At 52.3% G+C, this 26,846-nt stretch overlaps 1 protein-coding gene and 1 pseudogene across 1 annotated transcript in view; one reads left to right on the forward strand and one right to left on the reverse strand.

Annotated features, from left to right (window-relative positions):
* Positions 1-11,418: 11,418 nt before the first annotated feature.
* On the reverse strand, positions 11,419-12,338 carry LOC131910830 (gem-associated protein 8-like; annotated as a pseudogene).
* A 1,579-nt stretch (positions 12,339-13,917) lies between these two features.
* Ndrg4 (NDRG family member 4) overlaps positions 13,918-26,846 on the forward strand; it is a 36,105-nt gene continuing 23,176 nt past the window's right edge. The window contains exon 1 of the mRNA XM_059264619.1: positions 13,918-14,009. The gene's annotated coding sequence lies outside the window, so the exon portion shown is untranslated. The remainder of the gene's footprint in view (positions 14,010-26,846) is intronic.

Genomic DNA, 26,846 nt, shown 5'->3' on the forward strand with positions numbered 1-26,846 from the left:
CATGTGAAGATGCTGGTAAGCCACGAGCTACGTGGCAAGGTATAGATTTATAGAAATGGATTAATTTAAGATATAAGAACAGTTAGCAAGAAGCCATTAGGCCAAACAGTTTAAATAATATAAGCGTCTGTGTGTGTATTTTATAAGTGGGCTGTTGGACTGCCGGGGCTTGGAAGGGTCCCGGAGAAAAAACTCCAGCTACACACAGGGGTGTGAGTAGGTTCCAACATGAGTGGGCGCAGGGCAGAGGCCACAGTCCATAGCACTGACTCCAGGGAAACTTGTTTCTCCATGGCTGTCTCCTACACGCCGTGTCCGCTCTTGTCACCTCCCTCCAGACAGTTTCTATGGGCCCACAACCATCTCAAATATCAGTCCCACCTTGCCCTGCCCCACCAGCCCTTGGTGACCCGGGCAGAGGAAGCATTCGGTTGAGTCTGGGGACCTCAGAGTAATCCGTGCTCACTCAGCCAGAAACAAACGGAACACCTACATCTCCACTCTGTCCTCACGCCATTGGCCCACGCCCGCTATCATGGCTGGACTTGACTTTGGTCCCTCCTGCACCTCACCTATCTGAGTAGGTGTGAGAGGCTGGGACCTCCACAAGCCCCAGCCGGGTTCCGTCACCGGTTCACCTCTGCACTCTTGAAGATGGATGAAGAGGGTAGTTTTGAGCTCTTACATCTGTCAAGAAAGAGGCAGATAAAGACAGCATCATAAATAATGCAGAAAGTGAAAGCCTTTGAGTCAGAAATGGCTTGACGTCAGGGCTTTAATGAGTGACTGGGGCACTTTTAGTGACCTCTGCACAGGAGAGCTCGCTCCGCTCAAGGACAGGATTTATGATGGGATTTTCCTTAGTCATGGGTGCTGGGATGATCAAGCCAGTGAAGAGCCAACCTGGGTTGAAAGAGGTGGTGTCCTATGAGCCCAGAGCCTTTGGACTGATGTCTCTGCCAACCTCCTTGGACCCTGCCCGGCACACTGAGAACAAGCTCTCCAGGGTCAGTGATTCCTCAACACCCCACAAAGAATAGGGTTGAGAATACATGACAAAGCATCGTCAGTCACATCTGCCTTAGAGCTTTTGACTCTGTACAGGTCTGCATTCCTCTCCTAGCACGTTTAGAAGTCTCGCCACGCCCCAAACTCACCACACCCTGTAGTTTACATGGTGGCCTCTGTTAGACAGGACCATTGCCACCCTATCGAGCGCCATCTGTCGGCTTGTGTAACTCTGCACAGCCTACCTCGCTGGCCTAAGAGCTGCTCAAGCCTGAGGTTCCGTCTGCCTTCCTTCCTGCATCCTGTGAACTTAGAGTTCATCTCAGCATTGCCCAGAACTTGGTCCGCATCTGCTGCATGGAGAGCACACAAAACCTCTGCTCTGCAGTCCACTTGGGAAATATCAACAAACCATAAAGTCAACAGTTTTCAAAATCTCTCTCTCTATATACGTGTGTGTGTGTGTGTGTGTGTGTGTGTGTGTGTGTGTGTGTGTGTGTGGTTTGAATAGGAGGTACAGCCTTCATATGTTTGAATACTTGGCCTATAGGGAGTAGCACGATTAGGAGGTACGGCCTTGTTGGAGTAGTTATGGCCTTGTTGGAGGAAGTGTGTCACTGTGTGGTGGGCTTTGAGGTCTCATATGCTCAAGCTTCGCCCAGTGTGGCTCACAGTCTCCTGCTGCCTGTGGCTCAAGACGTAGGTAGGGTTCTCAGCCCTTCTCCAGCACCATGTCTGCCTGTGCACTGCCATGCTGTGTCACTACTTTATTACAGCTGTTAGCCCAAATTTCCTTCTCTCTTACCACTGAGTTCTGTTTTATTTTCAGGAGAGCCTTTTGGGCGTGATGTTAAATTTATAACAGGTTCATAAAACAAGGCTTGCCTGAGGCTTTGCCTAAAGCACTAGATTTCTCTTTATGAATTATCCTTCTTTTTAATTACAAATTACAGGAACTTTAGTCTTACTATTAAAATTACGCACCCCCTCCGCATGTTGGGGAGCAGAGCCAGGACCTTGTATATGCTAGACAAGGGATGCCCCGCTGAGCTGCATCCCCAGCCCTTTATACATTGTTATAAATTTAAAACACTAGAAAATGAACAGTAAGAGAAATACAAGGAAGAAACTAAACATCTTTCAAGTCTAGCACCTGGGTGGAGCTGCTGTTGGCCTCTGGGGACACATTCCCCCAGCTGAAGCCAGCTGCCTCTTCAATTTTTTTTAAATCTATTTATTATTTTCTCATACAGCACAGCCCGACCACAGCCTCCCATCCCTCCTTCTGCCAGTCACCGCCCCCCCTCACTCCCTTCTCCCCCAGATCCACTCCTCCTCTGTTTCCCTTCAGAAAAGAGCAGGCCTCCCAGTGATATCAACTGAACACAGCATAACAAGACGCAATAAGACTAGGCATAAGTCCTTTTATCAAGGCTGGATAAGTCGACCCCGTAGGAAGAAAAGGGTCCTGAGAGCAGGCAAAAGAGTCAGAGACAGCCCCCACTCCCACTGTTAGGAGTCCCACAAAACCCCCAAGCTACCCAACCGTAAGATATATGTAGAGGATCTAGTACAGACCCATGCAGGTCTGTGACTGCCGCTTCAGACTCTGTGAGCTTCTGTGAGCCCTGCCTAGTTAATTCTGTGGGCCATGTTCATTTTTTAAGATTTATTTTTTTATTTGTGTGTGTGTGTGTGTGTGTGTGTGTGTGCGCGCGTGTGTGTGTGCGCGCGCGCGCGCGCGCGCATTAACCAAATGTGTATGAGTGCAGAGGCCAGAAGAGGGTGTCAGATCCCCTAGAACTGGAGTTACAGTCTGCTGCCCGACGTGGTGCTGGGAACTGAACTTGAGTCCTCAGGAACAGCAGCAAGTGCTGTTAACCACTGAGCTCTCCAGCTGCCCAAGCTGCCTCTTCTGACAAGCATCTGATATACTTTCCCAGGATTTGAGACTGGCCTCCATGCCCCACCTGGCTGCTGAGCCCAGGCACATGGTCAGCCAAGGCCTCACATCTGTTGAGCTGATGCCACACCCCTATTCTGCCACCCTGGGTTCAGAGAAGAAAACAAAGATGGAAAACTACACAGCAATCAGTCCAGTAAGCAAGTTTTCAAAGCACACCCATTTTTGAAAACAGAGCTATTAAATTAGCCAAAAGGAACACATCAGACCCAGCAGAGTGAGTTCCAAATGGCTTTTTGAAATAATTAACTCAGACAGCAGAGTCCGGTACATTCACTATCAGCAGGAAGTGGTACAGGGCTGCAGACTTGAGGTGGTCCGAGGCTGTGCAGAAAAGGCGCCGGGAAGCCAGACATGGTGGCACATACCTGTAATCCCAGCATACAGGAGGCAGAGGTAGAGTCATCAATCCAAAGCCAACTTGGACTACACAGCAAGGCCCCATATCTCTGCCTGTTCCCCACCCCCCAAAAAAGCTGGGGGAGTAGCTCAGTGGCAGAATGTTTACCCAGCATGTACAAGGCCCTAGGACTGATTTCCAATACAAAAAAAAGAAAGAAGAGGAAGATGTACTGGCAGAGGATGAGGAAGGCTGTCCCATGAAGTCAGGCATCTCTCCGGGGGCTATTCAGTGTCAAGAATGTGGACTTAGGCTTCTAGCCCGTCTTTGCTCCATCACAGACCTCTCCAAAACTTTCTCACTCCTCCACGCCTTGGCTTTCCCATCTATAAAATGGTGGTAGCGGCTTTGCGCAGGCGCACTCACCGTCCCGTAGCCAACGGGGTTTATCTGGGGCACGATTATTACAGATTAAAATGGGGACAAGCTAAATGACTGCTTCATAGGATTGTGGCAACAAGCACATAAAACACTTGAGCTGATTATCGCCCCAGTGAGTTTGTCGTGATGATTGTGGTTGCTCCGATGGAGAACGGTGTGGAAGGGGCTGACAGGATGGCTCAGCCGGGAAAAGGTGCCCGAGTTTGAGTCACGGGACCCACACCATGGAAGAGGAGAACTAACTCCTGCAAGCTGTCCTCCAACCACACACAGACCACGGCACACACGTGTCCACACACATACATACACTCAATAAATTAATAAGTCTAATGAAAATATTCAAGAGTGGGGTGGAAGATGAGTGGGTGTGTGTTTGTGGTCGCACAGCTTGATTTTAGCACCGCCAACATCACTGAAATGATTGGGACCTCACAACAAGGCAGAGACAGAGACAAAGCAAACCCAGCTGGCCTTACGCACCTCACAGTCACAGCGGCTCCTGAAGGAACCAGATCTGAGCACTGTTTGCCTCTCACCTGGGAGGAGAAAATGATGCCCATGACACTCCCAGCTGCAAGACCCGAAGAGGCAACACATTCAACCTTGAGTGTTCAAACTCATCTCCACACATACCGCATGCACACTCCTTCCGAATACACACAAATCACACACACACACACACACACACACACACACACGCTCATCTGCATACGGCCTACCCTCCACACACTGAGATGAGAGGACTTCCCTATGACCATGGCTTTGAAGGGAAGTGGGAGCTTGCCCACTGCGCCAGCTGGCTTGACAAAGGAGGAATTGTGTATCTTGCGTGTAGGAAAAGGGGCAGGTTGTACCATACACCAGCAGAGGAGGGGTCATGGAGGGCAGGGGAGGATGGCAGGGAAGGAGCTGCCCCTGATCCTCTCCAGAGGACACAGAGAGGTCACAGCTTTGGCAGGCAGCATCTGGTATCAGCAGGAGGCAAATAATTGGCCATAAATAATGTATGGGGTAAGCAGGGTGGCTGGTGGAGCAAGCAGCAGCTTAGGCTCGGATGCAGGAGACCCCTGAGGGAATTCCCACTTTGGCCTTGGAGGCATAGTGCCTCCTCTCAGGAGCCACTTCCCCAAAAGACAACTGGACCATTCATCCTAGTGACCAGTCACTGTGAGGATGGCCAGACTCAGGGAGCTCTTGTCAACAGGAAGACCTAGCTCAAAGTGAGGTGGTATTGTAGAGGAGAAAGAAAATTACTTTTCCTCTGCCCCTGGCCCCGAGTTCCCTGGCTGGGGTCCTGTAGATGATGCTTACCGAAGACGGAAGCCAGATTAGAGTGCGCCAGGGGAGGACTTGCAAATTCAGGTGGGTAGACTCGGGCTCACAGAGCATCTGACATGTTTTTAGGGAGTAATGAGACAAAGGGACAGGATTCTGGGAGACACGGTGGGAAGGCAGGTGTAGGGAAGCATCAAGGGAAGATAAGGCCACTTAGATTCACCATGATGCCTTGGTGGCCCCACTGTGCTCCGCTGTCTCCCTGATGAGTACTTTCACAAATGCAGGTCCTTACTGGCTGTGGTGCTACACCCCTCTGATCCCGGCACTCAGACTGAAGCAATAAGATGTCAAGTTCCAGGCCAGTCTGCCCCTACATACCTGGACCCTGAAAGAACAAAGACAGACAGACAGACAGACAGACAGACAGAAAGGTCACAAATGTATGTCCTGCTTTAGGCAAATAGGAGGAACCAGAAAGCTTTCTATGCATTTGGTTCTTTGCAATCATCAGCTCAAACTGATTGATACACCAAAGCATATGTGTGCTGGTGGCGAATTTTGCTGTTACTGTGATACCACTCGGGCAGATTGACGTTGTCATGACTCTCGCACGGTGGGCCTGACTGGAAGAAATGGAGACTCAGTTTGTGCTGGCTGTGACTGTGAAGACAGGAGACACCCAGAGATGGCATACAGACCGGAGCCCAGGAAGTGACAACGTGCTGGCGCCCACCTGCTGGACCTTACTTTTTTCAGTTACCAGCTTGCAATTCCCTTCCCTTGAAAGTTTCTGACCCTGTGTCCTCCTCCTTTGTGATCCACCTAACCCAAGCCAATCCACTAGACCAATGCGTTTGCATGAAGACAAAACTATGGCCCTCCTTGAAACCTCTCAGTAGGCCCTTGATATAAAAAAATGTGGGCGGGATGATCACTTTTTCTTATGTCTTTTTCGCTAGCAGTAACCCACTTCAAGTCAACCGTTATTTAATAAGTGGTCATTAAGTGGTGAGAATTATGGTCCTTGGCATACGAGATGAGACACTATCTTAATTGTTTTTTATCATGGCTGTAAAAGAAATTACCACTTAAGAAGCTTAAAACAGCACACATTAGAATTTTTTATGTGGGGGCTGGAGAGATGGCTCAGCAGTTAAGAGTACTGGCTGCTTTTCCAAAGGACCTGGGTTCAATTCCCAGCAACCACATGGCAGCTCACAACTGTCTATAACTCATGTTCCAGGGGATCCAATACCCTCACATAGACATATATGCAGATGAAACACCAATGTACATAAAATACAAATAAATTATTTAAATTCTTATGTGTATCAGTATTTTGTCTGCATGTATGTCTGTGTACAGTGCTGGGCAAGGCCAGAAAGGACACCCAGTCCACTGGGACTGGAGCTACAGACAACTGTGAGCTGCCGTGTGGGTGCTGGGACTTGAACATGGAGCCCCTGTAAAAGCCACTAGTACTCTTAACTGCTGAGCCATCTCTCCAGACCCTGAGCACACATTTCTAAAGATCGTTTTGGGGGTCCTACGTCTGAAATGCGTTTCTTCAGGCTGAAAGCATAGTGCCCCCTCATCACTTCCCTTTTGGAACGCCAGGAAAGGGTCCACACTTCAGCCCTCTCAGCTTCCAGTCTGCCCGCCCGCTTGGGCTCACGGCCCTGTCCTCCACCTCCAAAGCCAACGACTTTGTCGAACCAAAGCCCCCCAAGCTTCCCTCTTGCCCCACTCTTGCCTCTCTCTTCTGCTTTCAAGGACCCCTGTGATTCCACGGGCCACCCCGAGAACCCAGGATCATCTCCATAGTTTACATTCTTCCTCATGTGCTCACTTATGTTGGGGGGAGGCATGTGCCACTGTGCACATGAGGAAGTCAGAGGACAGCTGTGACGTCCCTTCCACCACGTGCGGCCTGGGGACTGGCCTCAGGTTGTCAGACTTGGTGACAGGTGCCTGTCTGCTGAGTCATCCATCTCCCCGGCTCCCAGGCTCCCTGTTTGGAAGCCAGCTGAGCTGGGAATATAGGCACGAAAGAAGTCCCGCGTTCGATTTCCCAGCACCATATAAACCAGATATGGCGGCCCACTCCTGTAATTCCGGCACTTGGGAGGAGGTGGACGCAGGAGGATCAGAAATTCAGTCAGACTCATTTACACAGCAAGTTTAAGGCCAGCCCAGAATACAAGAGACCCCGTTTCAAAAATAAATAAACGAACCAGCTGACTGACATTTTCTTCTAGAACCTTCATTCCCTGGTGCCAACTAACACACAGCCACAATCCCGGGGGTCAGGCATAGAATTGTGACAGTGGTGCCTCCCTCACACGGGTATTTTGTTTACTGCAATGGTAGCAAGCCTGCATGCCTCTTTACTCACTTATTCATTCTTCGATTTATTGAACAAACATTGGTGGAAGTCTCTCTGCAGGCAGGACTTTCCTTTGCTTCCTGTAAAGCCCCGAGTCATGAAGCCTGAACTGGCTGTTGATGGCTTGGCCCCTTGGATGCAGGCTGGGCAATGAGGAAAACTAAAAGGGATGGGACCTGAAGAGAACAGCTGGTCTACCCCGGAGTCAGCCTAGGGGACGGACCCAAGACTCAGGGCAAGGACTTAGACAGAGCCAGCGTACCAGTTAACAGACTGCACAATGGCAGGGCCCAAGGGAAAAAAAGGACACTGGCTTAGAAGAGGCTTCCCGAACTCACGGTGGGGCCGTGTCCCCAGAGACTGGAGAGCTGAAGATCACTGACTCGAGAATCCACCGAAAACAGCAATGCTGCTCACTGCAATGCCTCTCTGTTCCCCGGGAAATCGTGAGCCCAACTTGGAGCTGCTCCCAGGACCTCACGAGAGCCTCGAACTGCCTACAGCCTGCCTAGGCAAACACAAACTCCAAAGCTCAGTGTTTACCGAACACACACTCTTTCTCAACACTTAAAAAAAAATCCCCATTACACTCTCCCAAAGAAGGGGACTCAGCAGAGATCTCTGGCTCCACCCACCTCTGCTCTGCCATGTGCTGAGAACACTGGGGATCACTGCAGCCCTGAGAATAAGTGTCCTTGGCTGATCTAGCCATAGGACTGAATGGATCCCAAGTCAGAGAAGTGGACTTGGCCGAAGCTCAGAGCAGGGTGGGGCTGTGACAGTGACAGCCCATGAAGCCTGAGCCGTGGGAAGGGGCTCCAGCTCCTCGTGCCTCAAAACAGAGATTCTGCTGGGTGTGTTTCCTCATCGGGAAGGGGAATAGCGTTGCTCTTCTCCATGGCTCACACCTTCATCTTCCTTCTGCCTGATTCTCATCTGCTGGGCACGGGTGCCTTCCTAGACTCACAGGGAGGCCTTGGGAGCTGTGCTTCCGGTCAGTCCTGCAAGCTTATGCTCCAGCCAGTGGGCACGAAGGTGCAGGGAAGCCACCAGCAATGAGGGGTGCCTTTCTTTGACCCTGTCCTGCCTTCCAAAGGAAGCTAAGGCAAGGACACCTCTGCTCTGCTCCCTGTGACAAAGAACAGACTCAAAAACATCTAAACGGGTCATCCCCAGGTCTGCACCGGTGTTGTTTTTAATATTTATTTGAAGGGATTAACAGGAAGCTGCGATAATAGAAGAGCAGCCTGGTGGTCTTACTTCTCATTCAGTGTCTTCCAGTGTTACTACTTTCCATAACCACAGAACGCGATCAAAGCCCTGGGCTTTTACACCAGGCTCTTTCCCTTGGATTCTCCCCAGAACCCACACAGGTGTGGAGACAGTCATGCTTTCAGCACACACTGGCTTCCAGATGGGGATGAGCTGGTGATGACAGGTGGTCAGAGAACACATAACCAGACGAGGGAGGCGCCGAGTGGCTCGCCAGACGTGTGTGCAAAGGCTTCGGTGGCGGGAGCTACTTGCAATATCGCTTGCAGTGATGAAAAATGAACGCATCCTAAATGTTCAAGTACCAGGGGGTGGGCTAAGAAAATCAGGTGTACCCAAAGAAAAAGAGACAGTGCCGGCTGTTATAATTACAGTAGAGGAGAATTTCTGTTATTGAGATAGGCTCTCACTTGGTAGTCCAGGCTGGCCTGGAAACCACGATCTAGTCCAGGCTGGCCTTGAACTTCTTTCTTGGCTTCCCAAAAGAGTAATTTATATCAAGATAAACATAAAATGGTAATGGTTATGCCCTGAAATGTTAATGCTGGCTTATAAAAAAATTTTTAGACAAGGTCTCACTATCTGTGTGTGTGGGGTGTGTGTGTGTGTGTGGGGTGTGTGTGTGTGGGGTGTGTGTGTGTGTGTGTGTGTGTGTATGTGTGTGTGTGTGTGTGTGTGTGTGTATGTGTGTAGATGGACAGATGGAGGAGTGGACAGAGCTCTTCTCCATCACCCCCATCTGCTGACCTTCCATTTATCTGCAGGTTCAGCTGTCTCTCCTCCAGGAAGACCTTCCTGAGGGCCACAGCCCTTCCACGCACTCCAAGGTAACTTCAATTATACATCTGGACTGTGTCTTCCTGGTCCCCAGACTGTGAGCTGTCTGCCAGCTTCTTCCGTCAGTTCATGAAGTTTAAAGGAAAGATCAGGGTTGGGTCAACTCTTGTTTCCGGTGGACTCTGTAGCACAGGGCTTGGCACCAAGGGGTAAGAAGCCGATGTCACGAAAGGTGCCTGGCCACTGAGTATCCCGGGAGGGGAGGGGCACCTCTGCCTCCCCGCTCCCTGCTAAAAGATGACGTTTCTTGGGCCCCAGGCTCATCTGTGCCCCTGCCCAACCCCATTGCTTGAGTTCTTCCACTTGCTCCCAGTCATGGTCACGAGGGGACCAGAGAGGGATGGTGACTCAGCCCAATTCATCACCACAGTGGAAAAACCCAGTCACCTGTCCTCCTGGCAGCTGGCGCGGCGGCAGCTTCTGCATCTGGAAGGGCAGCAAGCCACGCCGCTTTGAAGGTCCTTTTGTCTTTCACCTGCTGGAAACAAGAATCAAGATGAGAAAACATGAGAGCACCACTGGGGGACACTTGGGCAAGTCTCGGGGACCAGGGACAACATGTAACTCAGCACCAGGATCCAAGTTAAATGGCAGAGCCCACTTCCCTCTTCCTGGCTTCCCTTGCAGCTTTATCAGAGGGCCTGATCTGGGCTCCACCAACCAGATGTGCTCTAGGCTGTGAAGCAGAAACTGAAACACAGCATCCATCCACCCGGTGAGGATGGCAGCCGCATTCACTCTGCTTCCGAGGCAGCTGTAGTCCAGATGGCAGTATCCAGTGTCTGTGTCCACAGGTACTACTAGTCGAAATACCCAGGCCTGGGGACAGCCCTGGCAGTGTTAGCACCAGATCAAGGCTGCCTGCTGATCAAGCTTGGCTCCTGCCATCCTGAGTGGCCAAATCTTTTACCTAAGTCCCCTTGTGCCCCAGTTAACCAGAATAGATAGCTTCCTGCAGCAAACACCCTGTCTGACATTTCAGTCTGCTTTCACAAGAGAAAAACGGGAGCTTTCTTCTCCAGCCTGGGCATGGCGCAGCCAGTCTTTTGCTTATTCTGCAGAGCAGTGACTGTTGAGGCATCTTCCAAGGAACTAGGAAGAAGGCCAAGGACACTTCTTAGGGGCACCCTGTCCCTGCACAAGCTTGGCCCTCTGCTGTGTTCTGCTCCCCTTTGTTAAAAGCCCCGCTATCAAGCAGCCTTCAAGCGGCAGGCAGCCTCCACGGGGAACTGAAGATGAAGGACGCCGCTCAGCACAGGACTGACCGTGGGTTCTGCTCTCCTGGCTCAGCACTACCATCCTGACAGTGTCTCGTCCAGAGCATCTGCTCCCACAGCACCCATGCTTGACTCAACAGTCTCCCAGGGCCTTCTACAATCACCTTTTTTCATCATCTAGCAACTTGCCACACTCTGGGGGTAAATGCAAATCCTGACCCAACAGGATGCTCACTTGAAGTTAACAGGTCATGGGAGCCAAAGCAGATGGTATGTATCAAGGCCATTACAGGGACTGTGCCTCACACAGACAGACACACCGGAGTTCTTGCCAGGAAGCCTTTTACAACCTCTAGGTCCTGTTTTCCTCCATCTCTAGGCAAGAACTCCAACACACTGGGCACGACTAGCCGTTCAAGGGCCAGTGCAACACACACAATTATCAGGGGGATCTTTCTCACGTTAACGACAGTTATACCTCCTGCTGACAGAATTCTGTGTGGCTGCTCGATGGCCTTCACCATGTCAAGGGCCCACTGGGACTTGCTGAACATGTTTCTATCAGTCTGTGGACTTCTTTCTCTGAGAAATGCCCAGAAGAGAATGCATCCAAAACAAAGGAGGTGACACTAAGGGCGTGTTCAGGAGGTATTCCCTAGGGTCCCCGTGTGAGGGCTCAGAACTTCAGGGGGACGACAGGCCAGTACTCGGGCTGTTTCCTGTCATATTTCTTGTCAAAACTCAACTGTACGGAAGCCTCGCCGGCCTCGATCTTAGGAGCACTCATCCCGGCCTGGCTCTGTGCACCGGGCTTCTCTGATGGGGGCTTCACTGACGGGTGGTCGTTGTGGTACAGATCACAGTCAGCATTCACAGAGCCACCCAGGCGCTCCACACCCAGATTTTGCTGTTGCCTTTGCTCTTCTCTACGCTTCTCAGTCTCTGAAAAGTACTGGCGTTGCTCCTCCATGATTTCCATATTGCTCAGGTCATCTGACTCTGCCTCCTGCGCTTCCTCTTCACACAGTGCTCCGTCTTCTCTTGTGGATGCCTGGGTCCTACTGCTGTCATACAGAGGCTGCCCAGAGCTTTCAGAATGTGAAGACATGTAGGGCGACGACTGCCAGGCCACGTGCTGGGCTTGGAAGGCTGAAAGACACCCAGCTTCAAAAGCACGAGGGCTCCAGGGAAGAACTTCTTGAGGTAAGAACCATGGGAGAATGAAACAGGAGACCCTGGATTTTCTGTAGGCATCTGGTGGCGGTGCATCCAAGCCATTGCATGATAATAATGTTGCCAGTCTTGTGCATATACTGGGTGAGAACACCAGCATTCGGTGGCTCTCCATTTTGATGTCATTATTGATATCTCTGATTGGAAAATCCAAGTAGGCATTTGTGGGCACAAGGCTCACACATGTCAGGCAGTGGAATGTCAGGCAGTGGGTATTTTATCCTGTAACTCATTCTGAAATTCTTGAGAAGGGTAGACGTTGGAAAGTCTGACTCTATGAGGCAATCATGATAATTTTATCATCATCATCATCATCATCATCATCATCATCATCATCAATAATAGCAGCCGCTTATTGAACACTAAAACCATGTATCTGACAAGACACTAAACATGTTCTTCATAGTCTATCATTTACTTTGAGGTGGTATGTATGTGTGTGGTACATCACACGCCCCTGCTTGCCTCCAGTTGACACGGGGTGTCTCCGTTTTACTTACTGAGGCAATCTCGCTCAGTGAACCTGTAGCTCATCATCCAGGTAGCCTAGCCAGCAGGCCCCCACGGATGCAAGCCTTTGCCTCCTGAATGCTGGGAGTACAGATGACCACTGTAGGGACTCTGGCCAGGTGGAGCAGGGCAAGCACGGCTCCGGCAGGCCTTGTCCTTCTCCCTGATTCCTTCTGCCTTGCTAAAAACCATTGGAGTACATCCCTAAAGCTAGCCCCCAAGGTCTGTTCCCTTATTTGGCCACTTCCTCCTCCTGAGGCTGACCACCAAGGTCCAGCTATCAAAGTACTGAGGTCATAATCAATCAAAAGCCCCCTCCCTTTGACTACCCTAATTAGCATGTCCAATCAAAATTAAACACCTCATCCAAACACGGGGTTTCCCCTTGTACCTTTATAGACCGCCATTTTCCTGTGAGCCATGTCTGTCTCCTCTCTACCCAGAGGCAGTCCTTTGTTCCTCTGGGACAAATTCCCCTGCCCCCTCTCCCTCATTCCTGTCTCCTTCTCCCTCACCCTCTATCTCCTGTCTTTGTCTGTTATTCCTGCCCTCTGTCCCTCTGGGGCAAATAAATCTCCTTTGTGCCGAGAATTTGGTCTTGGGGGTCCTAAGCCACTACTTTCCCTGTCAGCCACCATGCCTGCCGGGGCTTTATGTGGATTCTGGGGACCTTAATTCCGTTAGCAGGGCAAGCGCTTTATCCTGAGCCACGTCCTCCGTAGACCCTGCCCCATCATTTAATTCTTACAGGAGTCTTCTGAGGTCAACTCCATCCCTGTTTCAGAGTATGAAGAGGCTGGAAGAGAGTAATAAGCCAGAAATCACAGGGGTGAAAATAAATAAGCATACAGTGCTTCAAAGTGCCGACCCCTACTTCTACCTGCAGAAAGAGCCACAGCCCAAGGAATGAAGGGCATTTCAGAGATGGTTCATTCTGTCACCAGATGCCCCACCCCAGCTCTTTAACAAAGGAAGACACTAAGAGGGAGGGATTTCCCAAACCTGCAGAAACCAAGCTTGCTGCATTGGTCTCAATGCTTATCCAAAGCACCACACAAGCTGTAAACAGGGATACGTGCCCCACCTGCAGCCATCAAAATCTCAGCAGCTTCTCCAGCGGGCAGTGGAGTTAATTCACTGACACTTCAGGTGCTGGCCACCTGGAGCCAAGGCCAGCGTCTCAGTAGTCCACGCTGTGCAGACACGGGACCCTCTCTCGGAGCCCGCCCGAGGTGAGGAGGTGAGCCGTGGCCGGGACGCTGCAGACTGCCTGGGTCTGGGCCAGGCCGTCGGTCGTCCCGCCGGGGCTCCCGCCCACTCCCACAGCCGGTGACAGCCCCGGTCCAGCCACCAAGCGGGACTCGGTTCGGCCCACGCCCACCCACCCACGTGGGCACGCCCCCGCGGCGCGGCGCCCCGCCCCCAGCTCCGGGGCTCGCTTGTGCGGGGGAACCTGCACCGCTCGTGGGCGGCGGCGTCCAGGCCCGGCTCCCGCCTGCGCGACCGTGTCGCTCGGCAGCCTGGGTGAGTCGCCGCGCCCTCACCCCTGTCCTCCCCTCTCGGTGCAGCCACACTGCAGCCCCGCACCTTCTTCCCCGGCCACCTCCCGCCCACGCGAGGGCGACGCCCTGTCTTCCCAGACATCCATCCCTCGCCGGCTTGGCTGGGACCCCCGAAGACCGCGGGCACTTGTCCTGCTAGGGGCGGCAGGCGTCTTTATTCGCGCGGGGCCCCTCCCGCGGTGCCACACTCCCCCCTTTCGGCGCTCACCCCGGCCAGGTGGCGGCGGGTGCCTTTTGGGGTGCGCGGCTGTGCCATTGGTGGATTTTTTTAAACCCTGCTGGAGGGGGCGGTGAGCGCTCCGCTCTCCCGGCTGCTGCTCCCGCCGCTCCGGCTCTCCCGCCGCTCCTCTCTGCGGCTACCTACCGCGCGCCTCGCCCCGGGCGGCCCAGCGCGCTCCTCCTTGGACGCCGAGATGAAGGTGCTGGGACACAGGCTCCAACTGCTGACAGGTACCCAGCGCGCCGCCGATCGATCGCTGCTGCCGCTTTCCGACGTGGAGCGGGCTCGAGGCGCGGTGGCCGGGGTTGGAAGGGACACTCCCGGGTGCGCGTTCCCAGTGGAGCGAAACCTGAGGCACACCGGGCTCTACCGAGTCCCCGGTGCCGGCGTCTGGGAGGGTGGAGCGCCTGCGCCGCCGGATCGCAGACCGCGGGAGAGGCCCCCGAGGTGTCCCGCCAGCGGAGCTCTCAGCAGCATCCCCCAAGGAGCTCCGGAGTCTGTCTTCCAATCAACTCTGGCTTGTCCCCCGAGAAAGCAGCCCTGGGCCTCTTGGGGGAGCGGGGAGAACCTGTGAAGGGGCTCTTCCTGCTCTCCTGTGATGGTCAGAACCACCTTTCTCTCTGGGGAGAAGTTTCTTGCTGGAAGTAGAGTCAAGTGGCCTGGGAAGGTGGAAGCTAGGTTAAATCGTGATGGCTGGGGCACCCACCTTGGGGCCACCGTGGAGAAGAAAGCAGATGTCCTGCTGAGGGCATCCTGGGGCCAGTGGCTGGAATGTCTTGGAGAAGATAGATACCTAGAGGAGATGGGAAAGGGAGGAAGGACAGGGGCCAGGTGTCTGAACGGTAGATGCTCCTCACACGTGAAGCCCAGCAGCACGGGAGGCTTCTGTGTTCAGGGTGGAGGTGGACACCTGGGCTGGAGGTGACAGCCCCTGTCCAGACCCCATTGGACCCAGCTGGGCCTTTGTCAGGTGCTCCACCCGTGTGTACCTGATGAACATATTCCAAGAGATGCCTTCCGACACCTGGGGTCCTGGTAGAACACAGGACCCTTGCTGTAAGGTGAGGAAGGGGCCGCCGCCCTGCGTGTGTACTCAGGAACCGGGATGGGATCTGGGGCAGGGAGCAGAAGGGTTCCGAGATTAGAGCAGGCGGCTGCATTGGAGAGCACTGAAAGTAGAACTTTCTGTTCATGGAAAGGGAGGTCACATTTCAAGCTGAAGAGTCAAGGGGTGGTCTGTGTGTGCCCTAGGGTGTGAGTGACTTGATCTGGGAGTGGCGTAGCACTGGAGGGCCTGTGTGTGTGTGTGTGTGTGTGTGTGTGCATGTGTGTGTGGTGGGGATGGTGGTGGATGGAGTTACAGGAGGGAAGTAGGTGAAAATTTGGTCTCTCTCTGTGTGTGTGTGTGTGTGTGTGTGTGTGTGTGGTGGGGATGGTGGTGGATGGAGTTACAGGAGGGAAGTAGGTGAAAATTTGGTGTGTGTGTGTGTGTGTGTGTGTGTGTGTGTGTATGTGTGTGTGTGTGTGTGTGGTGGGTTAGAAGAGGAAAGTAGGCCAGATGAGGGTTTGGGCTGTATGCTAAACCACAGTGGGCCGTGCTGGGCTCATAGAGAAGGGCAGGTGGAGATTTCGTGGGGCCTTGGAACCCCTGGCTGGGTGTTTTTGGCACCCACCACCTCCTTCCAGCTTTTCCTTGTGGCACTCACTGAGACAGACCTGGCCAATCACCTTGAAGAGAGCTGTAGCCACATCAACGTCCCTAAACACTCAGACTGGAGTAGGGGTCTGTGGAGCCTGGGGTTCAGAGTCCTGCTTCAGGGCAGAACCAGGTCCTCTCATCCCCATCTGGCCCTCAGAGGGAGTGGATGATATAATGATGGCCCCACAGTGGGGGTCTGGACATTGGTTCCGTGTGCAGGGTGCCCTCAGGCCCTCGTTGAGCTGGGGCAGGCTTTCTGAACCCTGGCCAGGTTTCCACGGGACTCTTACTGTCGTAAGCCCCCAGTGTGCTCGGCCCGGCTGTGGCCAGGCATGGTGGCACACCTGTAGCCTTGTCACCCGGAGGCTGAAGCATGAGGATGGTGTGTTTAGGGCCAGCCTGGGCTATGCCGTAAGTTCTGCGTCCCTTCTTGTTATCTCCCTCAACACCCCCCTCTCCCAACTCCCTTTTGTCTTCTTCCTGTCTCATAGGTTTGGATTCAAACTCCAGCCACAGATAGTAGTGATCTCAAACAGGCTGTTTAACCTCCAGCTCTTTTTTTTTTTTTTTTTTTTTTTTAAAGACAGGGTTTCTCTGTGTAGCTTTGGTGCCTGTCCTGGATCTCACTCTGTAGACCAGGCTGGCCTCGAACTCACAGAGATCCGCCTGGCTCTGCCTCTCGAGTGCCGGGATTAAAGGCATGTGCCGCCACCACCTCGCTACCTCCAGCTTATTGTCTCATAGAGACACCTAAGAGATGTCATGAGGTCTTCTGAGACAGAGCAGCATCTGGCAGGTGATCTACCTTGGTCTCTGAGCTCGCTCCTCAGTGCCCTGAGGTCTCCTGTCCCCTCTTCTCCACAGTATCCAGCCCCCTCCAGGGTCTCCTAATCCCCTCACTGGGCTCTCTGTACAGTAGACCTCTGAGGACCAGGAAACCCCACTCCCTCACTACAGCCCAGCACCCCAGTGAAGCAGTGGTGTGTACTGAGATGAATGAGCTGGAGAGGGAAGACTCGGGGTCCCAATTCCAGTCCCCAAAGGCAGTTCTGTGCCTCAGTTTCCCCTCAACAGGCCCACCAACGATCAGGCACTATTTAAATGTATCCTGTAAAACTGTGGGAGACACTCCATGACTATGGTGGTTTGAATAAGAATGGTCCCGTAGCCGCATATACTTGAAAACTTGGTCCCCATCTGCGAGGAGTCGGGTCAGGAAGTGGGGTTTCCAGGTCCTCAGATGTGGGGAGATGGACACTCTGTCCCACTGTATGGAAGAGAAGCTGGTACCACTCTCGTGAAGAGCAAAATTGGTAGTGGTGTATCAGGTAGTAACAATGTGTGATTGTGCCCCTGCAGTGGAAGTTTTAGGAACAACTCAGGGTGAGCACAGAGGTGTCCACTGAGGACGCCTGTCATTATTCATTGGAGAAAGTGGCCAGAGCCAGTTTGAAGCAGCCGAGGACACATGCACTGCCAGAGGTGGTTTACCCACCACAGGGGTGTCCCCTGCAGACTGTGTGGTGACCGTGGTGGTGACGGGTATGTGGTGACAGTGGGGGTAACGGCTGGCAGGTATGTGGCATTCTCCGCTTGTTCAGGCACAGTCTGAGGTGCCGTCACATGAGCAGTGTCCTTCCCCTTTTAAGGGGACTGAGGCACAAAACAGGAAAATCACTTCCCGGAGGTTACATAGAGGACTATCTGGACTTCAGCCAGGAGAGCTACTCCAGACGTTTCCTTAGAACCCCATTTCCTGCGTTAAAAAGTAGCATTTTCAAGGCTGGAGCTCTTTAGCCCCAAAACAAAGCTTTTTCGTGGTGGTTATGGGCATTGAAGAAGCCATGGTGGGTAGATGGCAGAAATCACGGCGCCTTTCCTCTGTCTCCCAGGACGTACACAGTTTTTACTTTTTTCCTCATTTTTCTGGTGAATGCATGTTACATGAACATCAAGTTTACCTTTTTTTTTTTTAAAGGCAGACTCTTTTGTAGCTCAGGTTGGCCTTGAACTTAGTATAAACTGAAGATGACCTTGATATTCGGATCCTCCTGCCTCCACTTCCCAAGTGCTGGAGTTATGAGAGTGTGCCACCATGTCCCGTTGGTATGGTGCTGGGGATTGAACCCGTGATTTAAATTCACACCAGGCAAGCCCTGTACCAACCGAGCAGCATCCCCAGCACTTAAGTTCTGCTCTTGCAAACTGAGAACTAGCCAGGCGTGACCGTTCACACCTGGGATCCTAACAGGGAAGATGGTAGGTCTGGGTTAGCGTGGGTTACAAAGGGAGATAGCCTCAACAAAAATAAAAATACAGGTAAATAAAACTGAAAATTTGCAGATTCAGGAGAGAACTGTGAAGGCTGTGGTTCCAAGGAAGCTCGTCCGGCAAGCTCAGAGAGAGTGCTAGACCTGTCTTGCCGAGGGGAGATGTAGGGATGCAGTCGGTCTGAGGGCATGTGGGAGCTGGCCTTCCAAGACTGAGGGGAAAAGATACTGCAGCCAAGTGAGCATCCAGGCAGAGATAGAGCTACAGTATGCATGCTCCTACTTTCTGCCTCATAGCATAAATACATACCTCAGTTTCCCCTTTATGTATTTAGGGTGTACTAGCCGGAAGAATGGCCCTAAGCAGGTATTTTGACCTTAGTTCTTAGAACCTAGGAAGGTTAGCATACATACTAAAGGACCATGCTGACGAGATTGAAGATTTCATCTGGAGAAAGTTCCTGGATTAGCAGGTGGGCTCTCTGTGTACCTTCTCCCCCCCACCCCCCGTAAGAGGTGGGCAGAAACTGTCCTAATACAGAAACAGAGGCCCACAGCAAGCTGCTCTGCTGTTGGCCAGGTGGTGGGGAGGGCCACCGAGCCAAGATGGGAGGAGCACTGCCTGGAGGAAGGGAGGAGTCTGCCTCCCAGACCCCTTGACTTCACCCAGCAATGCTGACTGCAGGGCTTCAGCCCTCCAGAACTGTGAGGGAGTCAAGTCCAGGTCATGAAGATTCATCATGATGACGCCACCAAGATAATGAAGATTTATCAGACCTGGTACTGGAAAGTGACCTTCTGCGGAGAAGGTGGGCAGGCCCCTCAGGGTTGGGGACTGCAGGGATGCTTCCCATCAGCCCTGGCTGTATGACCTGGAGCTGAGCTTGGCTGTACCCCGATGTGGTCCTGGGCTCAGCTGAGAAAGCTCCATGGAAGCCTGAATTGGCTGTGTGCGTCCACCCTGTCTGACACACCCTAGTCCCCTCAGGTACAGAAGAATGTGTACACACACACACACACACACACACACACACACACACACACACAGAGAGAGAGAGAGAGAGAGAGAGAGAGAGAGAGAGAGAGAGAGAGAGAGAGAGACAGAGGTAGAGACAGAGACAGACAGAGACAGAGATACAGAGACACACACTCTTCCTGGCTCTTAAGCCTTTGAAGTCCAATCTTTGGATGAAGTGTCTGCTGCAGAGTGACTGATGGAACACACATCTTTGGAACATACCAGCTTCTTCAGCCCACTTCAGGCAGGTAGCAGGGTGGGTACTATATTGGTGTGCCCCATCCAAGGCAAGTGGGAAGAGACAGGGACCTCAGTCACTTTGGAGGACACAGAGGAAGTACTGGGTGTCTTTCTCCAGAGTTTGGGCATGGTCCCATAGCTGAGTCTAGGGTTTGTAACCTTCACGCCTACTCTGTATCCAACATTGTTTCCCCATGACTCTGGTGGCCAGACCTTGGGTACCAGAAATGGCTTTTAGCAGTGTTAACCCCTTGATACGCTGTGGTGGATGTGCCTGGTAGGCTGGGGTGGGGTCAGGACCCTTCCCGTGGTGAGGTGATCCTTGTAGATAATGCCCAAGCCTGCTCCTACCCACATGGCAGGGTGCTAGGCTGTTGATGCCAAAGCCTTCCCAGCTGTGGGGTGCTCTCTGGCACATGAGAGGGGTCAAAGTTGGCTTGGGGGTTCACCACCATGACTCAGGAGGCACCTTTGGCGATTCTTGTATTTGAAGAGCCCTGTACTGTCCTAGAGTGGATGGTGGTGTGCCCATTGGAATGTGGGGAGAACAGCCTTTCTCCAGGCCGGAAAGACCCCCTGAGCCCACTGTATGACTGTGTGTGTGATTTCCGTAGGGACAGATGCTGAGCTTCACTTGGCCCTTTGAGCCCAGGACAGGGGGGACTTGGAAAGGGCAAGTTGGGCTCCACTCTTGTTCATTTGGTTGTTTGGACTGGCAGATTCCTTAGGCCCTTCCTCATGACAGGTCATCCTCTGATACGCCCAGCAAAGAACTCTTCCTTGAGGATTCCAACAAAAGCCTGCTCTGAGTGGAGGTCCAGCCTCACCCTGAGCCCTCTCGAAGACGTGGCCGTGTGCCCCATCCACTTGGCTTCCATGGAACATCACTCTCGGTCCTCATACTCACCTGTGGACTCTGTCTGGTCTCCCGAGTTCATGTTGGAAGCGCCAGCCTCCCGAAGACCTGGGTACACACTCCACTCTTGTTCCTTTTTCTGCCCTGTCTCTCCTCCACCTGGCTCAGGTCTGAAAACAGACACCTTCCCCTTCCCCTGGCCTCTTCTCCCCAAGATTTTCCCAGTGACCTAGAACAAGCGTCAGGCCACCCCACCCCCCACCCCCCGTGTCTTTCATGTCGGAAGGCCCTGCTGTTTCTGCTTAAAGCACCCGGCTCAGAGGGCTTCTTTCATCCCATCTGGCCTCATACTTTCGGCGTAGCTGAGGATGATCTTGAACTTCTGAACTTCGGCCTCTACCTCCCAAGTGCTGGGGTTATAGGAGCCACCTCAGGGCCCTGCCTCAGTTTCTCTATCAGCTTTCAAGGCTGATGTGACCGGCTCCACTCCGCCTTTTCTGCTCACGTCCCATCCTCTCCCCCACTGCTCTGCTCCAACTGCCTGTTTCCTTTCCTTGAACCCACCAAGCAGACAAGCACTCACCTTTGACCTTGGTTGTTCCTCCATCTTGGATGCTCTTCCCAGACTCCCAGGCTTCCTTCTTGCCTCCCTCAAGCCTTTGCTTATGTCTCTTCAGCACGGTGACACCTCTAACCACCCTGATTTAAACTGCAACCTCCAGTCCGCACTCTGTCCCTTCCGTGGCCTCCATCCACAAAAGCACACAGATCTGTCAGTTGTTTGCTCTGCTCCAGCTCCACACAGGTTGGAATCTGTTGTCAGTGTTTTCTCCCTAGTTCCTGAGACAGGGCCTGAAGCCTACAGGTCTCGTATCTCTTACATGACCAAGATGGTTTAGATTTCAGAGTTCTTAGAATTGGGGATATTTGACTGTTCTCATGGAGCATCCCTGGCCACCGAACCCAGGGTCTGAAATGCTCAGATTAAAACTTTGAGTGTGGGCTGGAGAGATGGCTCAGAGGTTAAGAACACTGGCTGTTCTTCCAGAGGTCCTGAGTTCAATTCCCAGCACCCATATGGTGGCTCACAACCATCTGTAATGAGATCTGGCTCCCTCTTCTGGCCTGCAGGGATACATGCAAACAGAACACTGTATACATAATAAATAAATCTTTAAAAAAAAAACAAAAAAAAAAACTTTGAGTGTGGGGGCTGGGGTGTGTGTGTGTGTGTGTGTGTGTGTGTGTGTGTGTGTGTGTGTGTGTGTGTATCACACACCTTTAATCCTAGTGCGCAGGAGGCAGAGGCAAGCAGATCTCTGTGAGTTCAAGGCCAGCCTGGTCTACAGAGTGAGTGCCAGGACAGCCAGAGTTACACAGAGAAACCCTGTCTCGGAAAGAAAAAAAAAAAACAACTTAAAAACAAAAACAAAACCTTGAATGTCATGTCGATGTTCAGAGAACAATAGACCTCGAATGATGCCCTCCAAAGTTTCCAAGTTTAACTGGATGAGGTGGCACACACATGTGACGTCCCTGGGCAGCCGAGGCAAGATGGAGAGGTCAAGGTCATATCTCAGAGCATTGCAGGCCTTCACATTTGTGAGGTCCACCAGTGACCTGTGCCCAGATTATGTCTGGCCGGTGAATGGCTTGGGTCACCTGCTCACCACTGGGCCACCATCATCCCTACCTAAAGCACGTAGATTAAGGATTTCAGACCCTCCAAGGAGGCCTGGATGCTGCCACATGAGGAGATGACACAGGTGGCATCCTCCTACAGACCGGGCACTTGAGAGGAGAAGGCTGGCAGGTGGTTGGCGCCGTGCGGTCCTTTTCTGTGGGACATTGATTTCTAAAGTGGTTTGGAGAGGCCTTGGTGAGGAAAATGCCCTTAGGAAGGTGTGTGTCAGCCTCTGTCCTGAGAGCGTGTTACAGAATCTGGGCTAGGGGAGGTCTACTGCCTCAGCTTATTACCTTTCTGAATCTTACACCAGGATCCGGGACAAGTGTGTCTTGGTTTCTGGGAAATTCGCCAGGTCGGGCAGACACAGCTGAGTTGAGTGGGATGCCTGTGCTGAGGAACTTTGAGAATTTGTGACGAAAGTGCCAAACGAAGCTTTGAACTTGTGTAGGTCGCGGTTACCCGTGCGGGTGCCAACCAGTGCAGTCCTGTGAGCTGTAGGCCAGAGATGGGAGCTCAAGACCCCCCGGAGAGAATGTCAGCAGGGGACTGTTGTTGCTGTGGGGATGTAGTGGGTGGGAGACTGCCATGGGCTGACTGCAGGACCAGGAGCATGGGCACTTCCTGTGTGCATGTGGAAAAAGCCCGCCCATTCCCTCCCTGTGACCTCTTTGTGCATGTAGGGTGGGTCTCTTCGCCAAGAAAATTGTCTCAAACATACATTAGTGTCGACTGTATGTGACAGAAAACCGATGACAGTCAGATTAAGCAGATTGTTCCCCTCTTCCACACGGGGCCTGGATTCCTAGTTACCTGTGTTGCTCGGGTGCTGCTCTATCTATTGCCCCTGTCCTTCCTAGCATCCTACCTCTGCATCCAAGGTAGCTGCTCAAGCTCCTCCCATCATATCTGCGTTCTAGCCAACTGGCAGAAAGAGCCAAAGCCCAGTTTATCTTGGGCCAGTGAGATGGTTCACTGGATAAAGGCATTCGTAGCGGGGCCTGATAACCTGAGTTCCAGCCACAGAAACCCAGGTGGTGGAAGGGAACTGACTCCCACAAATTGTCCTCTGACCTTCACAAGCAGGTTATAGCACGTGCACATCCATCCATGCACACACAAAAACAAAACAATGATATACCTCATCCTTAAAGAATGCTACGCCAAAGTCACATGCTACACACTCAGATGTTACATCTCACGGTCATGAGTATCCGTCCCATCGCCAACCTGCTCGTCTAAAATTCTGGGATCTCTCAGTGAGGAAACAGGGACAACGGGTATCGGGTTGGCATCATCTCTGCTGAAGCAGGACCCTGCTTGGGCTCCACACAGTTGCTGCCAGTGGATGTGGTTAGGATTTCTGTTCCCTCTGCCCTGAGTCTGGGGATTAGAAGCTTCCTGCCTGGAGCTGTGTTGTCTAGAGGAAGGGAGTCACACAGTGGTGCTGTGCCTCCACCTCCAGCTTCAGAGAGAGCCGCTGGCCATCTTGAGTGCATGCTTGAAATCCGGCCACCCCTGAGGCTGGGAGCACCCCACAGTTCATGGCAAGTTGGCAGCACAGCTCGGCTGCCCTTGCTGTCTCAGGAGCCTGGAGATAGTAGAGCGGGTGTCAGCGGCACAGTGTGCTCTGGAGAAATGCTGCTGCAGGGACCCGGATGGCATGCAGTGGGGACCAGCAGCAGTGAGAGGACCCGAGGCAGGGATTGGAGGGCAAGGAAGCTGAAGCCGTTTATTTCCCCGTTTTCTTCGGAGTCCTGTGAGGGAGCTGGATTGTTTGTTTGGTTTGCTCTGGTCTCTCTATGTCGCTCTAGCTGTCCTGGAGTTCACTCTGTAGACCCGGCTGGCCTCAAATTTGCAGAGATCCTCCTGCCCCTGCTTCTGAGTGCTGGGATTAAAGGCAGGCACCACGCCCAGCTGAGGGAGCTGTTATTAAAAGTCAATCTTAAAGTTCCAAACAGTCCACTGTGATTTCAAAGACAAATCCATGAACCCACAATGGACTGGGAGACACCCCACAAGTGAGGACCAGAGTTTAGCCCCCCAGAACCCGTGGAAATGCTGTCATCTGTAATCCTAAGGAGGCAAAAAGATTTGCAGAGTAAGCTGCATGACTGAGATGGGAACTCCAAGTTTAGGGGAGACCCTACCTTGATGTGTGAGGTGGAGCACCATCAAAGAGAACACCTGATGTCACCTTGATCCTACACACACACACACACACACACACACACATACACACACACACACACACACACACACACACACACACACCCCTCATCTTGTAGGCGACAATTCTAAATCTTTTTGTACCTGATAAAATAAAACATGATGGATCCCCCAGCATGCACAGGCCCCAAGTTTGATCTTCAGCACTGACAAAGAAAAGGATAATATAAGCCAGATTTCTCACCATTTGATAAAGGAAAGAAGCTAGATTAAATCTGTGGTGGTGTCCAACTGTACTTAAAGGAGTTAGAAGTCTAGTTCCAGGCTCCTTGTATGGTCACAGGAGGATGGATGTAGAGCAAACGTTCGTGTTAGTACCGTACATCCCCTGGCTCTGGGCAGACAGGACCTAGAGCAGTGATACTTGTTTCCTGCTTCCTAAACCTCATCCTCTGTAACAGCAGCCTGGGACCCTGGAGAAGAAGGTGCCATGGGGCATACAGAGAACCCTAGAGAAGTATGTGCAATGGCAGATGTAGCCGGACAGTTAGTGGCTGCTCAAAAAGTGATGGGTTCGTGTTGAAAGGACAAAGTGCCAACTGAGAAGGGATGCGAGGTGACCAAAGACTGCCCACCTTGAAGGAAAGAAAAGCCACAACAGAATTTATGTTCCATGGAATCCATCTCTACGAGTCTGTGTGGTACGGTGAAATGATGGGATGGATAGCTACATGGAGGAGAAAGGGTAGCCCTTTCTCACAGACTCCCAGCTAGCAACTGGACAGAAGGATGGAAATAGAAAATTATCATTTGACCAACGCCACAGTAAGAATTGTGGACAAGAGTCATCAAGGGTTGCTAAAATTAGCCTGGGAAAGTATGAGAAGAAAGGGGGTGTTGGCGGAGTACCTTCCTGTGTGATAACCAGTTACAAAGAGAGATAGTTCCAGCAACAGAGAACCCCAGCAGGTGCCACCTCCCATCCACGATCAAGGTCGCCAGCCCCTGCGGCGGCACAGAGCAGCACCATGAGTCCACTGGCCAGGCAGGTCTGAGCCCGCACGTGGTTTCTCCTCTGTCCTTGCCCCAAATGCCTAACATTGAATCTAATCAAGATCGAGCACAGACTGAGGGCATTGTTCAAGTTCACTGACCAGACTTTCTTCCAGAGCGTCACAGTTAGGAAAAACCAAGGACGGGGCCTGTGCCAGCTGGAGAGTGAGGAGCCGTGACAGCCAAGTGCTACTAGGTCCTGAACCCCCACACCCCAGCATCAGGCCAGCATGCTGACAGCGCGGTACCCATGCTGTGTTTCCTATCTCTTCCAACTATATTTGTGCCTCCATAGCATGAGACCATTGTGGGAAGTTCTGGAGTGTGTGTGTGTGTGTGTGTGTGTGTGTGTGTGTGTGTGTGTGTTATAGTTTATCTGTAAGATAAAGTGGGGGAAACACTATGGTTTATTGCAAGTGGATTTTGTCCTCGTCGATGTGTAAAACGTGTTGCCTATGATCCAGTGGTGTCTTAGAGGAGATGAAATTTGATATATGGAATAGAAACCTGTGTGATCACCTCCAAACCAACACCCTTCCTGACAGGTGAATTGTTACTTTACCTGGAGTCATGTGAGGATTTCGTTTTGAATTTGCTGACACAGGCACCTGCTTGGTGCATATTTCTTACATAAATGGGATTTTTTTTATACCTACAGTGTGGCACATCCTTGTCCCTAACTGTGTGTTTCAGAGTGACGCTGTCTTTTTTACGGTTGCATGACATCCTAAGCGTGGGTGCTCTCTCTGTAAGTGGTCTTCCGTTCTCGTGAACTGCTTGAGCATTTTCACTCTTCCAGCAGAGTTTGGGGGTCCTCAGATATGTCTCTCAGCACACCTATGGCATTTCCTTTAGGCTTTGTACCCAGCCGCAGAATTACAGCGTTGGCAAGCTACCAAGCTGCCCCCCAGCAGTCCCGCCAGCTGCATATGTGACTACATCCCCTCCCCGCCCTGGAGGCCTCACTGACAGGAACTAGCATCATCTCCCAGTCTGTAGCCAATGAAGAACATGATAATGGCTGGGGTCGGGGAGCAGACACTTGAAGGAACCCTGTGAGAAAGCAGGAGAGCAGGTCTCTTTCAGGTCTAGAACAAACCAAGGGGCAGCAGTTAGAGGGAAAACTGGAAAGCCAGCCAGAGAAGAAGCATCCTGTGTCCTCAGGTCCAGCCTGCATCTCCCCAGGGAGGTGGAACCCCTGCTGCATGGGGACGTTCCTGGACCCTCCCCGGGTTCACAGCACCTTCCCTGGAGCACGCCTCTCCTTCCATGCTGTCTTCATTAGTGAGATGGAGACACTGAAGAAGGGTTCCCACCCTCTGTGGTCAGGATAGGGAAAAGGGGCAGCCAGCATCCAGGGGGGATGGCTCCGCCCCCTAATTTTAGGGGTCCTGGGGTTCAGGGTCAGGTGTGGGTGGAGCAGTGGGGGACCTAGGCCAGCCACATCTGGAAGGGTGTTGGGATGTGCAGGTTTGGTGGCTGTCCTTGTGACCTCCTTCCCTGTGGTGGGGACCCCTCCCCCCAGGGCTGTTGGCCTTCCGACGTTTGTTCATTTGGCTATTCTTGTGATGATAGACCTTGTAACTGTCA

The sequence above is a fragment of the Peromyscus eremicus genome, chromosome 5 (assembly GCF_949786415.1).
Source record: "Peromyscus eremicus chromosome 5, PerEre_H2_v1, whole genome shotgun sequence".
NCBI lineage: Eukaryota > Metazoa > Chordata > Mammalia > Rodentia > Cricetidae > Peromyscus > Peromyscus eremicus.